The sequence below is a fragment of the Calliphora vicina genome, chromosome 1, assembly GCF_958450345.1.
Source record: "Calliphora vicina chromosome 1, idCalVici1.1, whole genome shotgun sequence".
Classification (NCBI taxonomy): Eukaryota; Metazoa; Arthropoda; class Insecta; order Diptera; family Calliphoridae; genus Calliphora; species Calliphora vicina.
Window position 1 is genome coordinate 48,091,224 of NC_088780.1, and position 16,715 is coordinate 48,107,938.

The 16,715-nt window shown below is 29.2% G+C and overlaps 1 protein-coding gene across 4 annotated transcripts in view; it reads right to left on the reverse strand.

The window, feature by feature from the left end:
• Nucleotides 1–16,715, reverse strand: part of Irk1 (Inwardly rectifying potassium channel 1) — an 87,082-nt gene that overhangs the window by 18,675 nt on the left and 51,692 nt on the right. The window lies entirely within an intron of this gene.

Below are 16,715 nucleotides of genomic sequence, written 5' to 3' on the forward strand. Positions count from 1 at the left end.
CGATCCTATATAATAATATAAAATCTCCTACAAAAAACCTCGCCGTAGCTATCAATTATTACTTATAGCTTGGGAGATATTCACATTTGAAAACAAAATGTTCAACAATTTTATCCAATCTACTTTAGTTTTTTGATAACAGCGGGTCCAAATATTTACCGCTTTGCTATATTTCTTTCATTGGACTAACAACAAATGTATATGTCAAATCCAGAAAGAATTGTTAAACAATTATTTTTTTTCTTTTTCTATAGTCGTACAAATGTCACGTACGATGATATGAAATTGCCCATATTCAACTTACACTACTTTTACCTAAACAAAATTTACCTAAAAAAAAATATAAAAAGATTTATACTTTTTGAAAAGCTAATTTTACATCAAATATTTTAAATGAAAAAAATTTAAATTGTTGACACCGAGTCGACCAGGTCCATCCAAACAACGCCTATTTTTACGTAAAATTCAAATTTAGAGCACAAATTCTCAAATCTCATAGTCGATATCAAAATATTGTAACCCATTTTAGATGACCCAATATGTTCTCAATTATTTTGTAAAGAGTTCCGATTACCGCAACCATAGTATGGATATTATAGCCAAAAAACTAACAAATCACAATTTTGAGATTTATCAAAACTTGTATGGGATTCCTGATATGTAATTTTTTTTTAAACGGAACACAAACGAAGAAATAGGATCGTTTTAAAAATATAACATACCCAAGGCCTCCTACTTTGGAGAGCCCTGGCTCTGGGAATATATGAGCTGTGTAGCACTTAGCGCCGTCCTATTGAAAACACATGTCGTTGCTGTCAAATATGACATGTCAAAAGAAGTTGGTAATCATTGACGAATTTGGGACGTTACCATGTGGATTAGTAACTTCCCTAACTCAACAATTTAGTTTGAGAGTGCTGTGGCTTAATTTGTTAGAGCGTATGATCATTAAGCATGATATGGTATTTTGCGGCCTGGGTTCGATTCCCACCCGCTGCCAATCAACAAGAGAGCGCAATTGCAGAGTTGTCAAATAAAAGCTTTCCCCTTCTTTCGCCACCTTTCGTTCCCCTTTCCAAGGAAAGTAACACAATTAATATATAGGCATTAATTGCCTAAGTGTTATTTCTCTTTAAAAAAAAATGTTGTTTGTTGTCAAACGCATTAATCCAGAAATGAGCCTCATCGCTGAAGATGATTTTTTGACGAACACATAATTTTATCATTTCCATGTGTTGTTTTTCAAAATTTTTTGGAAATAAATCTGGCATTTCTAAACGGCTGGTCCGATTGGAATAAAATTTGACAAGGGCGGTGGTATGGGGCTCAAATTAGGGTACCTTCGACATGTAAACTTTGCCATTTTTTTGGTTTCACATCCGATTTCAAAGATTATTATATTTTTGAAAAGCGCTCGTCTAGGTCTTGAAAAAACATGCTAGCGTATTTATTTGTTTTAATCTCCGAGTTATAGGCATTTCAAATTTTTTTTTAGTTAGAAAACTAATTTACCAATAATATACAAAAGATTTCAGAGCAATATCTATTTTGTATCCAAAAATAAACGATTTTCAATTTAAAAATTCAAAAAATAGCAGATTTTTGCTGTTTTTTGGCGAAAAAGTGACTTTTTTTTTATGAAAAAAAAACTTTATTTAAGAACACATAACAATTTTATGTTTTTCTGTTAGGCAACTTTACGGAAAACATTTTGGTATAAAAACCTTAACCTATTTTTCGAATATGTCGCTCCTACGCCCTTCGGAATTTTACCAATTTTTTATCAAAATTTCAGCTTTGGGCTACATGTTCTAAAATCTCAAAGCTGACATCAGAAAGTGGAAAGCAGTTTTGGAGACCTTGATGTGTTTCCTATTCATCACCAAATCTTTTTCGTAGGCCCGAAGGAAATGTGGAACCTATGGGCAAAATTATAAAAATAAAATTTTTGAGTTTTTCGCTCAAATTTTTTGGAATTTCGGTATTCTCTTTGACAGTTTTTTTACACTTTGTTATTTAGAATGACATTGTCATCGTCATTGAGTTTTGTTAATAAATAAAGATTTTATTACATATTTATTGAGTTTCTAAAACTAAAATTTATTTATTTTAATAGGATTGCAAATATTAGGAACAATTTGATCCACATTTATTCCGAATCAATTTTTGTTGTTTATATATGTAAGTTAATTTTTGTTGTTACAAAAAAAAATTAATAACTTATACTAAAATTGTATACCGATCAGACCAGCTGTTTAGAAATGCCAGATTTATTTCCAAAAAAAAATTTGATTCTGCGCCACTGTGCGAAGGTGATTCGATAGATGTAGCTTCAAAAATATGACCTTTACATGATCTGAATTTTAGGAAAATTTAAAACTCATTTTTCGGATAGTAAAGCTATTAATTAATTAGAAGGAAAACGGGCATCATAAAATCGATTGGGATATGTATATACGAGTATATATACAAATTAATATATTATTTATCAAATTTAACTAAGATATTAAATTATTAATAAATTCTCACAATTTAAATTTCTACTGCAAATAAATGTTACCAATTGCCGGTCTGCTTTTAATTTAAATGGGTGAGTGTAGTTGGAGAAGTCTGTCTACTTGTATGTTTAACGTCTGTGTCTATGTTTTTACTACCCAGCAGTTAAACAAGTAGTCAATGTGTCCCTTATATATAGTAATTGTTACTAATGTCTTATCACTTGGCTTACTCCAATTTATATATTTTATGTCATTTGACACGTATGTATGTGCTCTAGCGTGGGGACAATTGCCACTTAAGTGTCTCTAAGTAAGCTAGAGTGTAGTCACTTTAAGAGTCATTTGTGAGTAATTCGTTCAAACTGGTTTTATCCAAATTGTGTTGATATAATTCTCATACAGTTTATTTTTGCCTAAGTATACTGATATTCCATGCAACACAGCGTGAAGTCAATAGTCACTTTAGTGTCTCTTAGTAACCTACAGTGTAGTAATTTTTATCGTTTATTTTGTTGTGCACTTTAGAAAATAGTTATTTTACCCACCAGAAGTAATCTATTGGAGTGTAATCAGAGCAATGTGATTTTTACAAGCAATCGGTTATTGGAATGTGTTTTCACTGAATATTTGAGGCCAATTATCATTCGGGTAGGACAGGAACGTGTTAAAATAACTAGTTATGAAGCTGATCAAGTATCCAGTTATGTAGCTGATGCTATATGAAACCTCCTGCTTAGGATATGCACGTGTTAAGATAACTAGTCACGTAGCTATTGAAGTAACTTGTTCCCACCCTAAATGATGGGTAAAATCATTAGTTCGGGACTGTCTCCTAGAACTGCTGGGCACTCTTCGCAACAGGATATTTACATACAAACACACACAAAATAACCCACATAGATTTGCACAAGAAATGACTGTAGCTTTCCTTTTTTAAATCCTTATTTTGTTATAGGTATTATAATATTCCGCTCTCCCTACCAGAGCTTCTAGTTTCCTACACCTTTAACTGTTTAAAAATGTTATATGAGCCATTCATTTATTTCATTTTATATTCCGTTTTTTCCTTTTTTTTTTTTGCTTCAGTCTCTTGCTAATTGACAGCAATTTTAATTGCTTCATTGGTTGTAAAAACCCACAAATAAATAGGGAATAGAATATAGAAAAATATGGTAAAAGAGGTGTGTGTATATGTGTGCATCATGTACATATTTAAATTATAAATTATAATTGCTAATAAGGAATTATTACGACTACTTTACTTTCAGCCATGTTGAAAGTACTGTCTGTCTATCAGTCAGTCAGTCAAGGAAAGCTAGCAGACTTGTATGCATAAAGATTCATTATTTTGCAATTTGTTGCAGACAGATTTCAAGAGAATTGTTGCATATAATTTTTGTTTAAATTCCAATTAACATTAAATATCAAACAAATATTTTGTGGTCAGCAGAAACCATTATAATATTTTTTAAATGTTTACTTAAGAGCTTTTCAAAATCTAATAAAATCGCAAATAAACAAATAAGTAGCTATTGAAACTTGTTAGCAAATTTTGCTACTACTTTGCAAGTTTTTATTATTACAAGTCTAATATTAAATATTTACAATAAATATACAACAATAATAAACACTTGTGATGAACAAAACAAAAGTTTAGAAAATGTTTTTAAACAATAATAAAAATTTCCAATAAAATAAAATTCTAAGAAATCAAAGTAACCACGTTACTAGCGAAAATTATGCAAAAAAAAAAAAAAAAAAACATCATAATAAACTGAACAAATTAAAATTTTGTAAAACGTTTTAATATAGAAATTATGTAAAATCTAATAAATAACTTAAATAAAAATAACTAAGAAAAATATAAAGATTAAAAGCAATTAATCAAAATATTTTCATGTAATATGTGTTTTAAATATTATTTTAATGTTTCCTGCTATTAAATATTTAATATTTTCTGTTAATTTTAGCATATGTGTATCTCACATAGTGTTTGTTATTTAAATTTATAATTAACAACGCAATTTCTTTAATACGTTTTAATAAAAACAAATATGCCTTATTAACAGAAAACAAAAACTGGCCAAAAAAAAAATATGAAAGAAATTTGATCAATTGAAATTTATTTAATGAAATGCAATAATGTTTTTTCCTTTAAAAAAACATAAATTCAGCAGAATTTTGTTGTGAATTTTTTTGTATTATACAAGCAAAAGTGTTATATTCGGCTGTGCCGAATCTTGCATACCCACCATCAGTATGAATGGGGGTAGGGTCAATTATGGACAGATCCTCACAAAAGTTGGCAGAAAGATTTAGGTTCATTTTAAACTTGTTTATATCCAATTTCATCACGATTTTAATTATTATAAGTCAAGTATATATGATCAAGTAATTTTCTGAGGGGGCCTTCTATTGGGACTAGGGTCAAATGTTGCTTGATTTTTGACATAATTTGTGTAAAATTCCCGCATAATCAACATATTTATCTTTGCTCAAACAGTATTCCGGGGGGAAATTAGTATGGGGAATAGGACGGATATTCCCCATTTTCAATACGATAGCTAGCTAGCTCTTTTCGATTTTGCTCTATCGTCTTTTCAATAGGAAGACAGACGAACGTACATAGATTGATCGTCTTATTAGAATCTTATTAGGATCCAGAATATACATATATGAGAGATTTCATGTCGAGTGAACCGAAGATATCGATTTCAAAAGTTGGTTCACTTGACGTGAAATCCCCCATATACTAATGCGAAATTTTTTTTATGTGTTACAAACGGAATGACAAAATCGATATACATGATGGTATACAAAGGTGTTATTTAAAGTTCGACTTACATGTATTTAAAAAGTACACTATTTCCGGTTTCAATTTATAAACATTGCTATGAATGAAAAAATGTTAACTCTATAATTTCTTAGAAATCACAGAATACTACTAAACAATAATCTAATAATCAATATGTAGTAGTATCAGTTCTATAAATTCGGCTACTTGAGATATTGTAGGTCAAAGGTCATGGTTTTATGCGAATATATCGGTTGTTATGCGTCCTACGAGTTTTGTAGTTCATGATTTTTTTTATTAACAATCTGTTTTTAAAACTTCAATGCGTACATATAAAGCAGGCGCTGATCCAGAAGAGAGACAAAATTGAATTCTCCTCCCCAAAAAAAACAAAAAGTTTTAATATAAAAAGGAAAAATAAAAGAAAAATGTAAAATTAATTTCCTTTTACTTTGCCCCCCAGACCTGGATCCGTGCCTGATATAAAGGGTGTTTTTTTAGATTCGGAGAACACTGTTTTCTGTGACAGCTGATTTGACAATTCTCGTTTGTTTTAAGGTTAGTTTGGTTTGGTAATTTATTATGTATAGAGTCACGCCAGAGCAACGTTTGCATATTGTTCAAATTTATTTTGAAAATCTTGGTTCAATTCTACAAAGTCATCCGGCATTACGTGCATTTTATAGTGATCATAATCGTCCATCAGAGGGATTAATTCGAAAACGATACCTTGGAATAGGGTTCTTAATTTCCTGGACTTTTTAATAATAATGGAGCCAAAAATCAGTAGAATTTTTTAAATAAATCGTTATATTTAAATAATTTATAAGTATTATTAAAAGAATTAAGAGTTCCAATCAAAAATACGTAATTCCTTTCATAAACCAATTTAAACCGGTATTATTGTCATTAATTATAACGTAATTTTTATGATTTTTTGGTACTAGTATCGAATAAATTACAAAAAATCGAATCGAATCATTCGATTGGCAACAAATTACATCGAACCTGTTTTATCTGTGTAGAAATAATATCGCAACTTTAAGAAGAAAACGTATAATATCATGTTTGAGAATTCTTGAAATAATAAAATGATAAAAAGCTCCTTTAACAATTGCAAAACAAAGTCGTCAAAACTTCAAGAGATAGCAATGGAGACATCGGTAAAGAATGTATAACCAATAAGCATTTTTACTGGAATTCAAGTTGAAATCAAGTGTAATTCAAGCCTTGAATTGTAGTCAAGCAATTGAGTTATAGTTGTAATACTCTTTATTTCAATTGCCATATGTTTTTTGTTTGAAAGATATTTAATTTTTTCAAATACTTTTCAAGACAAATTCCAACAAAATGTTCAACTGCTTGAATTTTTGGGGCTTTAGTGCTTAATTGGTTAGATTTGAAATCGTAAAATAAAGCCATAATAAGCACCAAAGCCCCAAAAATTCAAGCACTTGAAAATTTTTTTGGAATTTGTCTTGGATGCAAATGTTATTATGTTTTAAACTTGAAAAGTATTTGAAAAAATTAGATATCTTTCAAACAAAAAACATACGGCTTGAATTTATGTTTCCTTTCTACTGGAGAATGCTATTGAAATAAAGTGTAATTCAATTGCTTGACTATAATTCAAGGCTTGAATGCTATTTAAATAAGTGTAATTCAATTGCTTGACTATAATTCAAGGCTTGAATTACCCTTGTTTCAATTTTAATTCCAGTAAAAATGCTTATTGAGCGCAAATTGTTAATTAATTTACAGGCTAAATTATTCCAACTAAAAAGTAGTGGATTCTGCAGCAATTCGAAGTGAAAAAAGTATAATTGCTCCGAATTTTACATTCCTGGTGCCTACAAAAGAGCAACATACGCGTCGATACTCACATAATGCTATAGGTATTGTACCTTGGCAAACCACTCTCATGATGGATTCTTCATTTAGGCAAAAATGTAGCATTTAATTCGGTAGCAAGTTTGGAATTTTTTCCGAACATAACTTAAGTGTAATGTCATGATTTTGGACAGTATAACTCATTGATTATTTAAGAAGTTACAGTTTGACATTCAGCCAAAACAAAAAAAAAACTAGGGACCATGATATGAGACTGACTCGACTGACTATTACTAATTATTACTACGATAATGTAAATGCTATTGTCTTCAACAACAATTTCAACCCACCTGTAGATCAGCATGTTTTTCTACATTATTCTAATTTCGTTTTTATGATTATGTGATTCATAGAATTTCTTCGGCTGTCTCTTTAATGTTTACATATTTAGCGCCTGACATTTGTTTACATGTCAGTCAAAATATTTGTCTGCTCACTTCACTAATTATCTGTGTATAAGGTTATCTATTTATATATATGATCTTATGTTTAAGAGATCGTGCCCAAGTTTAGGGTACTTATAACTGCATCGTGTGTCTAGCTAGCGCCAAGTCATCATTGCCTATCTGCCAATGTTCTACGATTTTCGTGTAATTTGTATTTATCTTATTTGTTTAGTTGGTTGTTAAACTCTGATTTTATTTCTATCTGATCTTATGGTTGGTTATTTAGACATGCGCTTGTTTTTACCGATCTATTCTATTTACAGGGTTGAAATGATTTGAGGCAATAAGTGTGACCACTTTACGGAAGGTATGTTTAATTTGTTGATATACTTAACGTAATAAGTGTGACCACTAGAAATCATTATTTCACATTGTTTTTAATAAATATTTAGGTATATTATCAAGAAGAAGGCCGGCAAGATCAATTCAGCATTTGCAGAAAATGTTGGTTTAACATATTTAAACAATGTGAATGTACCTTAAGAATACCTGAAAATAAGTTTGTAAATGCAAGTGCGTAGAATGTTATTATTAGGACCATAATTATTTTGGACTATTTTGATTTTAAATATTTTCAATTTTAAAACTCAAACTAGAGTTCTTTGAACTTAATTTAGTTTTTTAGTGATTCAGATTGTTAAAGGTTTCATTTAGAAAAGTTTTCTTTATCTATTTTTCGTTGAAAATGCCCTAAATTTACACTTCCACCAGCAACATCGCTGTAATCCCCCGCACTCAATCAATCACAAAACCCCACATTCGTCATCACTGTTTATATCATTGAAAATTTAACATTTGAATTTTTAAAAAAACAGAAATAAAATAAAATACTTTACCACATCAATGTTTGCGTTATAAAAAACGTAAAAACAATTAAAAATACAATGGCCACTACAATATACATATCAACTTAAAAACAATAAATTACGAAACAATAAAAAAAAAACACAAGGTACTCGTTGTAATAAAAACAAAATTTAATTCCTTTTTTTCCACAAAAATATCACAATAATTTTCCTTATAATTTTTTATATTGGAAATATTTATTTCTTGTTATGCTAATAATTTGTTTATTTTTTACGAATTTTAAAACACTTTAACATTTTGTTATAATCCACTATTTAAAAAATGTTCGATTTATTTCCAAATATTCTTTGGAATTTTGTTTTTGCTTTACTTTTTGTTTTGGATAAGAACCCTTATTGTTTCTTTAGCAAACTGTCATAATGAACTGTCAAATGAACAAAATCTCAGCTTAGGTTTAGTATTTCTTTTTTTGGAAAAGAAATAGTGAGAGTACGAGCTGAGAGCTGAGTTTGTCACTTGTGGCTTTATTTTAATTTGAGTGTATTTCAGTTGGGTTTTTTGAAATAGAACTCAATTTTATAAAAGTTGTGGTTTTTTGTTTCGAATAAGAATAGAAGAAGTAAAATTCAATGAAATATTTAAGTACTTTTGCATATAGCAGAGAAGGCAAGGTATTAATTGTTGAAAAAACTCAAATTACCCCATAATATAAATAAAAAGCCACAGATATATACAAATAGATCGGAAACTTAAGTACTTATAAGGGAATACAAAATTAATATTATAGTAAGAATTGTGCTAAACTCTCCTGTTAGATACCTAACTCAGTTGTCAAAAACCTAACTGGTGAGCTGATGTTTGTAACATGCAAAGATATTGTCCCAACAACCACCTTAATTGATACCAATCTGCTGAGGATCACTTTCTGAGTCGATTAACTCTTTCAGTTACGGTTTTATGTGTAAGTATAAAAATCAAAACAATTGCATTTTAACTTTAATGAAGGCTAGTTTATTATGAAAAGTAAGAAAAATAAATTAAAAAATAATTAAAAACACCCCCATTCCAAGGTTTTTATTAAATGGGGTGGTTAGTTTATTAACCACCATGGCAATTGGCATTAAAACTAATTATGATACAAATTTTCGTAGCGTATAAATTAGTTTGAAAGCTAATCATTTTGACTAAATTTTCTGACCAAAGAAATGAATTAGCAAGTGATTGAATGCTTGAAAATCTAGTAGAAAAACTGTGGTTTACAATATTTTCAAATTAATGTATTAATATAACCAGAACAGACGACAAAGTTTTACAATAAACGAACGAAAATTTTATTGCTTATCAAAACGCATCTACTGGCGTTTTGATAAGCAAAACGCAAAAAAGACTATAGAAAAGGTGGTTAGAAAAGTGATCACTAAACTGCAATGAGTTAAGCGATGCCTCTGATCTGCAAAGGAGTAGTCGCTCACAAAGGTGTCTAGGTGGTTTTCAGTAAGTTATTAAAACTAATTCCATAGTTTTGATGCGAAAATGCTGAGACTTAATCATATCGTTTTAATCCGTACACATGGCGAACAAAATTATTAAATGTTATGTGTGGTTTTCTTATACTTCGTGAGTCACTGCTAGAAAAAAGCTCACAACCATACAGTAGTATTGGGTATTACTTATAGTGCATTTACACCTAAGCCATAAACATGTTATAAGTTGTTTATGGTGATAAACTAGTTTGAGAAACTTGTTTATCCATACAAAACAAAAACGGGTTTGTAACTAGCTTTTGAGATAAACTAGTTACAAACAATGAGTTTTTGCTAATGCAATTCTGTTTTTCAACATTTTTCTGGCAACGCTGGTAACATTTGACATTTGCACAAAAATAAAAAACCGTTTTCTTTTAAAAATAGCCAAACTGTAAGAAAAAGTTTAAAACATTTATTAAAAAGTGTTTTTTATATAATATGGACAACGAAAATAAAAGGTATGTTTATAAGTACATATATAAGTACGTGCAGCAACGTTTTGTTCTTATCAACGTCTATATTTTTATTAAATTTGTTTATATTAAAGTCAGCTGTTTTATGACTTGTCAAAAATAAACCACTTTACTGTCTAAAATGCTGATGTAAACGGTATTGTTTATGAAAGTAGCTTATGATCATAAACTAGTTTGAAAATTACAAGTGTAAATGCACTATTAGGTACGTTTTAGCAAGAATATACGAATATTTAACGGGGTGTTGAGTATACCAAAAAGACCGGAGTATGGAGAAGGTCAGTGGCAACGAAGGCGTATTGACTCCCTAACGTTTCCTTGAACTTCATTTCAGATTTGACAATTTCCACCAAAAATCATATAATGCAACTCGAAACAACATTCAAGAACTATGTGTTTATGGAACTGGTACAATTTAACATGAATTTTGTAGTATATAAGATTCGGCTGTGCCCTTCACCAAGTTATACTTCAAAATACAAATTTTAAATATTTTTATGTAAAAAAAATATTTTTTTTTTTTAATTTTTTGGACAATTTTTTTTTCGAATTGTTATTTAAATTTTTTTTTAAATTTAAACATTTTTTTTTTGTGAAAAAAAAATCTGTTAAAATTTTTTTTTTCCAATTTTACCCATTGTAGTTCCAACTTACTATGGACTTATATACATCGTGGCAAAGGTCTTTGAAATATTTATCATTAGATAAATATCCATATTGTCTATATTAATGACAGTAATCCAGATATAGGTCAAAAACCGAGGTTATCCTGGTTTTTTCCTCATATCTCAGCCATTTGTGGACCGATTTTGCTGAGAAGTTAATCATATCTGACAGAATTATTGAAGATTTGAATCTCGAAGATATCTGGGGTCTTCAGAAACTTGATTTCAACAGACAGACAGACGGACATGGCTTAATCGACTCCGCTATCTATAAGGATCCGGAATATATGTATATTAGAGTTAATTTCAAAAATTTGATTTGCGGGTATCATCATTTTTCTGAAGGTTTTTTCGTAAATAAAAATAATGGCGTCCTTTTTTTTTGAAAATTCTCACTTCTTGTGGTGGTTCAACGAACCTAAAGACGCGCATTTTAAGCACATTTTTCTGTAGAGCAAAAACGGTTGAATATATTAGAAATATGATTTCATCAGTCAATTCTTCATCAATAATTAATACAATTGATGTTTTTTGAATCTTTAAAAATAGTTCCAAAAACTCACAACAGATGGCGTAAATCTCATAAAAAATAAAAAAACTGAATTTTAGTTTTTTTAAACATGCACGATGAAAATGCAGTTTATGCTTAGGAAAACGGCACCAATATTTCCTTTCTATCGCTAAGCATTAAAAATTTATGCGGCTTCAAATTTATTTATTTAACAAGAAAATAATAATTTTAAAAAAAAGTTTAGAAATTTTTTTGTTAGTTTGCCTTAACAAAACATTTTTAAAGCCACATAACATTTTAACGGGTTGTGATAGAAAGCAAATATTGGTGCCGTTTTGCTAAGCTTAAAATGCATTTTCATCGTGCATGCTTAAAAAAACTAAAGTTCTTTTTTTTATTTTTTGTATGATATTTGCGCCCCCTGTTGTGAATTTTTGGAACTATTTTTAAAGATTCAAAAAACATCAATTGTATTAATTTTTGATGCTGAATCGACTGGTGAAATCAGAGTTGTAATAAATTCAACCGTTTTTGCTCTACAGAAAAATGTACTCAAAATCCGCGTCTTTAGGTGCGTTGAACCACCACAAGGAGTGAAAATTTTCCAGATAAAAGGACGCCATTACTTTTATTTACGCAAAAACCTTCAGAAAAATGATGATACCCGCAAATCAAATGAAGTGACCTGGTCTTAAACGAACTCTAATGTATATATTATGGAAATTACAAACGGAATGACAAACTTATATATTCCATTCTCACGAAGGTGAAGGGTATAATAAAGGATTAAAAGTAAGTTTTTAAAGGTTAAATAACTTATGTTAAATTTAATTCATATTAAAAACGTGAGCCGGTAAAACAAATGGAACACATTGAGCACCTTATTCAATTAAAATCTCAAAAGTTATTGGATGCATCTTCAAACTAAAACTTATACTCGTTAGATTCTTTTAAATTGATGACGTTGCGGAGCTGAAAATCTGGTAGGATTCGCTTTTGCAGAACTGTGTAATTATTTCAGAACTTCCACAAAGAATTCATTTTTATAACCATCATCATAAAAAATGGGGGTATATTGATTTTGTCATTCTGTTTATAATACATCAAAAGATTCATCGTAGACCCACAAAAGTATAGATACTCTGGATCCTTATGAAATTCTAAGAAGATCTAACTATATCCGTCCGTCTGTCTGTTGAAAACACGATAGTCCAACTAGCTGGCTGAAATTTTCACAAATACTCTCTGTTGATAAAGCTTGCTTGGTATTGAAAATGGGCAATATTACTGTTTGAGCAGTCATAAAAATGTTGATTATGACATGAAATGGGGGACCAATATGGGCCCATTTTCAGAACATCTACTAATCTAATCTTCACATGATTCAGTAAGTAGCACATTTAGTTGTTGGATCATTATAATTCAATGTCAACAGAAAATAAACTAAAAAATATCAAAATAGTTGTGGTTTTGAAAAAGCGACAAATAAACATCACACTCGTTCTGCAAACCACAACCATTGACAAATTGTTGTAGAACCTCAGAAAAACCATACGATTCGATATTATTTTTTTGAAAACTGTCATTAGTTTATCTGTAATATTTAGTGGGTGTTATATATCTCAGCTTGAAGTTTTTCTTTTTGTAAGTTAAAAAATTTAATTAATTCTTTTATAGCTCTGTTAGGTTTTTGTTTTCATTCTCCGTTCTTCTTATCAAACTCACATGTTGTTGCTCTTATTGTTGTTGCTGGGCATTTAGTTTTAAAACAATATCAGCTTGTTGCCATTTATTATAATTTTTGTAAATGAGTTCTAATGAAACCGCTCTCAATGTTAAAATAAACATAAGTATGTATAGCTTGATTAAAAGTTACGATTAAAAGATTATTTAATATTTCATGTCTAAAATTTCTGCTTTTGTTTATTTCCATGTTCTGTTTACAATATGTATTCAATTTGTTTCCTTTTTTTCAAATTTTCTAGTTCGAATTGGCTTTTGTTTATTATTTATTTCGTTTTGTTGACATTCTATAGACAATATGTAGTGGCATTTAAATATGTATACAACTGATAAGAATTTAAAGGCGTAAAGTATGTATGTTGGGAGTACTTTATTTTGAACTATCTAAAATGCTATATTTAGAGAGAGTACCGAGACTATCAATACTATCAATTTCAACATCTTTTTGTTTTGTTTAAAAACGAAATTCTCTTTGCCACACTTTAGTTTTAAATAGGTATATATAACAAAATTGATAATTAGATAATAAAAAAGTAAGAAAACTAAGCCGGTTGTGCCGAATCTTATATACACTTCAACAAAGTATACTTTCAGATAGAAAATATTTTTTGGTGAAAAAAAAAAAATTGGTGTGAAATTTTAATGAAGTTGCTAGAACCGATCAACGTCTTATCTGTTGCTACTACACGCAGAGAAAAAATATAATTGGGCATGGTAATTGATTGTAACCATTTATATAGTGTTACAAGTTTTTTAACTATATTATAGTCACAGTAACCATTTACATGATTGTGGTAACCATAATATGGTTAACTTACGATTCACATGATTGTCTCAACCATATATATGGTTACAGTAAACATATATATGTTTGTGGCAACCATATTTATGATGAATAATTTTATCATAATATGTTGTTCTCAGATTATGATAAGCCTTAGGCCCAGAGCACCATAATATGATAAGTCCTTCATCATATAAATGGTTGTCACAAACATATATATGTTTACTGTAACTATATATATGGTTGAGACAATCATGTGAATCGTAAGTTAACCATATTATGGTTACCACAATCATGTAAATGGTTACTGTGACTATAATATAGTTAAAAAACTTGTAACAATATTGAAATGGTTACAGTAACCATGCCCAACTATATTTTTTCTCTGCGTGTAGAACCGATAAAGAATTATGGATGTAACGTTATCATTCGATTGACAACAAATTTGACCATCATAACAAATCTGAATATTGCAGCTTTCAGAAGAAAACGTATAAACAAATTCCCGAAAAATCCCGACAAAAATTTACCGAAATTTTCTAAAAAAAATATTACCGGGAATTCCCGGTAAATTTTTCCCGCGTAGGAACCCTACTTAGTAATCCAAAAATAGGTAAAAAATCTAGGTAATCTTGGTTTTTTATTTATACCCAACCATTTGTTGGCATAAGAGGTATTATGGCGGATATATTGATGTATCATTCATATATGTAAGTCCGTGACTTTTTGAATTCCTCGCCTGCACCTGTCAACAGGCATCTGTCACTTGACTCCTCTCAAAATTTGAACAAGCTGCTCAATATATGGATTTGGAGGCTTCGGAAAGTTGATTTCAACATCCATACTGCCATGGCTACATCGACTCCGCAATCTATAACAGATTGCGGAGTCGATGATATATATACTTTATGGGGATGCAAATGAAAAATGTAAACCTGGTGAAGGGTATAGTGTTCAGTGAGTCAGACGCCAGTTTTCCAAATGTATATTTCACAATCTGGATACAAATCTTAAGCCAAATTTACGGAATTGATCTCTACAGAAATCAGACGCTGAATAAAATTTCAGATGAAAATTAACAACCATTTTTCAAACCCCTTATTTTTATTTTTAATATTTACAAAGTGAACTTAAGAACTTCAACATCTTGTTGTAATAAATCATGCTCTTGAGCTTGGGGGCTAAATCTCTTGGTGAGTTGTTTTTTCCTCTGCAGCACTGTGTAATTATATAAAACATATGTTCATTATAACTAAATACGTTATATTTTTAGCTACAAAGAAATATTTTCACTCATTATCAGTACATATTTTCTCTACTTCCTTTTATGGTTTGGTAAAACAATTTCAATATTTCTGTTTGGATTGTTTTTACATTTCTTAAAAACCAAATGCAAATTTAATATACTTAAAATCCTATCGATCTTATCACATGTCATGCATAAATTTAATTTCAACTCGAAATAATATATACAAAAATAGATAGCTACAATGGAACCCTCGTAAAAAAACAGAAGACAAGAAAAACAAATTTTAGATACGCACTTTATCAGTCAGCAAACAAACGAAAAAAAAATAAGTAAATGACCTTCCTGGTAATGGAAAGCAGTCGCTTTTCAACAGAATTAAATGTATATAAATTTTGTTTGTTGTATTCATATCATTAAACTCAAAAAAGTAACAGAAGTGTTAAATTTATTATAAAAAAAAAATATAAAATATAAATTTGCCATAATTTGCTAAAGATTATTATTTAAAAAGCCTTTCTATTATAAGACAATATATATCAAAGATAATAAAAATGAAGACACCTGGAACATAGGTATGAAAAATTATAGAAAGTTCATTTACTTAAAACTACGTATTTAATGGAGCTATTTTGCTGTCGATAAATTATTGGTAAACAATAGGGTATTCAATTAATCGGCTTTCTGGTTTAATCGGTTAATCGAGCAAATAATTAATCGAGGTTTAGATTTATTCGGTTAATAATCGGTTAATTTAAAATTATTCGATTAACCGAATAATTTCTATTTTAATTTTAAATTGAAAATTCAACAACGAATTTTGTGTACAAAAACATAAAAAAACAGCAAATAAGGTATTTGAGATCATTTTTGTAAACATATCGCTTATTTGCAACAACGTCATAACTCAAAATCCGTGTTTTTTGAACTGAGTAATACAAAATATAATCTTTCATATATTTTTATCAGTTTTCAAAAAAGTCAATTGTTTTTTTGTGTTAGAGTGTTTTTTAGTTGTAAACATCAAAATTAAAATTCATGTTTTCTCGTATAATTGATAAGTAAAAATTTGGGTTAAATACAGATTAGAAAGATATTAACATCTACTATTTATATTTCTGAAATCGCATGATTTGTTGAAAATTTATTTAAGAAATAGTAAAATGTCATAAAAAATTCAAAGACGACTTTTTTGAATTATGACGTTGCAGCAAATGAGCGATGTGTGAGTTTTTTAGGGTTTTAGTGAGATCTTCTGAAATAATGGTTTATAAAAATAATATAATTTAAACGATTTTTTTTCTTTTGATTTAATAAAACTTTTCTTGGAAA